Consider the following 2,814-nt stretch of genomic DNA (forward strand, 5'->3'; position numbering starts at 1 on the left):
TGTGTGTGTGTGTGTGTGCGTGTGCGTGTGTGTGTGTGTGTGTGTGTTTGTGTGTGTGTGCGCGTGTGTGTGTGTAGAGAGCGAAAAACAGATACAGAGAGAGGGAGAGATATTGAATAAGAGAGAAGGGGAAAGAGACTTAAACGCGAGCGTCTAATATTCATCATGAAGGTCTTGATAATCTTTCATTAAGCACTGTCGTTAGTTCACATGGCAGTAAAATACAACGACAGTCTGTCATTGATGAATGCGCTGCTCCATTGCAGGTGCGTTCTGCAACGCTACCTGGGATACCATTCTGTGTTGGCCAGCCACACCTGCCGGTGAAACGACGAAGCTTAACTGCCCAGCTCTGAAAGGGTTGGACACATCAAGTAAGCACGGTGTATGTCCCGTTTGCAAGCAGTGGCGGATGCAATTAATATATATAATATATATATATATATATGATGAACGCTAGAGCCGGCTAATCCACGCACTAGTCTCGCCGAACTCTTTGAACTGAAATATGTGCCACGCATGCAGCGCTCTTCACTTATTTCGAGCGACGTTCACTTATTTTAAGCACCATTTATACTTCGCCACAGTACTAGCGGCTTAATCCAAGCCGTCCTGCGACGCATGCGCGCATCGCACAAATCGACGAAGCTGTTTCGGAATAAACAAACACCCTCTAAAAATATATGCATGCAAAAATAAGCGAAACGAATCGCCATATTTAATTGACACATTTACGCTCAAGGCTAGAAGAAATTCTTAAACTGGAATAACTGTTCGAGTGCGCCGCCTTGTGAACACTCGTGTGCCACGTCTGCACTCCCGCCTCCCGCCTTCACGGTCAGAACAGACGATACGCACATGCACATGCAGCACGTGCGCGCGCGCGGCCAGGGAGAAAATTACCCCGTGCTGTGCCAGACATGAAAACTAACACGAAGAAATAACACGAAAAAATAACACGCCACGTTGGCTCTCCGTGCATTTTGCAGAGTTTGCGCACAGGACGTGCGGAAAGACCGCTAGGTGGCAGGGCAGGCAGCCGGGGGACTACGCGTCGGCGAATGGCTGGACCGACTACACGGCCTGCTACCATCCCGACGTCCTTCACGTCGTCGACAGTCTGTACGGGCAAGAAGACGCTCAGGTGAGAGCGCGCACACCAGAGGGCGTCCCCACGCCAGGGGGCGTGCATCGCAGTGGTGCGCATGGCTGGGGAGCGCATGTACGCCACGCGCACTGGCACCAGAGTGGGCAGATACGCCAGGGGGCGTACGTTAGTTGGCGCGCACACACAAGGGGGCGCTCCGTTCGCACACCAGGGTGCGCGCATACACCAAGAACGCTAGCTCACAGTTATGTTCCTTTCGCTGAAAGTCGAATGACCTTCCCAGAAAGTCGTACGACCTTGAAATTGGCGAACGCTCCATGGAGGACCAACTGAAGCTGAAGCTTATAGCATAAGTTCTTTCACTCATTCTTCCTCTCTCTTTCTCGCTCTCTCTTGTCAACGCACGCAATTCTATTTTCAAGCATATAGCGTACAGCCGCGTGAGCCTCTCTGGGTTTGAATTAATTATCGACACTATTATATATCTTCCTCCTCTCGATTCTAGTTGAATCAGGTTTCTCTCGCTTTCTCCACTTCTCTTTCTCTCTTTATTTCTCTCTCACTTACTATCTATCTCTGCCTCTCGGCCTCCCACTCTTCCTAGCTGTTATATACTCGCTCGCGCGCGCGTTTGCTCTACATTACAACGTGTGCGTATATTCTCGAGAAAGCTAGCAAAAAAAACAAACTTTACGTAATAAATAATTTAAATATTAATTACTTAATTATTTTGAATAAATTTATCTCGCAGAAGCGGCTAGACATCGCCAGCAACACGCGCGCCATAGAGATGTTTGGCCTCACACTGTCCTTCACAAGCCTCGTCATATCGCTCTGCATCTTCTGCTATTTCAGGTAAGTCACCTCGTCTCACGCAACTAAATTCCCACTCGTACGATGTGATGCGAAATCTGTTCGATATTTGATAGGCTTAGGTCGATTTGTAGTTCACATGCACTGACAAACGTGTATCGGATCCTGATGATGATGACGATGATGATGTTCTCTGTGTATTCACTGAAGATCGCTGAAGTATTATGTTAGTTTGATGATGATGTTGATGACGATGATGATGATGATGATGATGATGATGACGATGATGATGATGATGATGTTGATGACGATGATGATGATGATGATGATGATGATGACGATGATGATGATGATGATATGTTAACAGCTATAAATGTAAGTAAACGATATAACATAACTACGGTTCTCCGTGTGTTCACTGCAGATCTCTGAAGTGCAGCCGTACGGTGATTCACAGACACATGTTCACCGCCATGCTCATACAGGTTACGCTGCGCCTCATTATCTACATCGACCAATTCATCATCAGACGCTCGTCTGTCGGTCCCTCCGCCGCCGCCGCAGCCGCGCAGCAACGAGGAATAGACAACACGGTAGATAAATAAATAAATAAACAAATAAATAAAGGAATGAATGAATGAATGAATGAATGAATAAATAAATAAATAAATAAATAAATAAATAAATAAATAAATAAATAAATAAATAAATAAATAAATAAATAAATAAATAAATAAATAAATAAATAAATAAATATATAAATAACTGAATGTTATATATATTTTGTGTGTGTGAGTGAGTGTGTGTGTATCTATGCATGTGCATATGTGTGTGTGTGCGCGCGCGTGTGTGTGTGTGTGTGTGTGTGTGTGTGTGTGTGTGTGTGTGTGTGT

The 2,814-nt window shown here is 45.3% G+C and overlaps 1 long non-coding RNA gene across 1 annotated transcript; it reads left to right on the forward strand.

The window, feature by feature from the left end:
* The first annotated feature begins 1,049 nt into the window (after window positions 1-1,049).
* On the forward strand, window positions 1,050-2,425 carry LOC106806445. The gene is made up of 3 exons (XR_001393545.1): window positions 1,050-1,144; window positions 1,860-1,963; window positions 2,346-2,425. It is a non-coding gene; the product is annotated as an uncharacterized LOC106806445 (long non-coding RNA).
* The last annotated feature ends 389 nt before the right edge of the window (window positions 2,426-2,814 follow it).

The sequence above is a fragment of the Priapulus caudatus genome, unplaced genomic scaffold (assembly GCF_000485595.1).
Source record: "Priapulus caudatus unplaced genomic scaffold, Priapulus_caudatus-5.0.1 Scaffold160, whole genome shotgun sequence".
In the NCBI taxonomy this organism is placed as follows: Eukaryota; Metazoa; Priapulida; class Priapulimorpha; order Priapulimorphida; family Priapulidae; genus Priapulus; species Priapulus caudatus.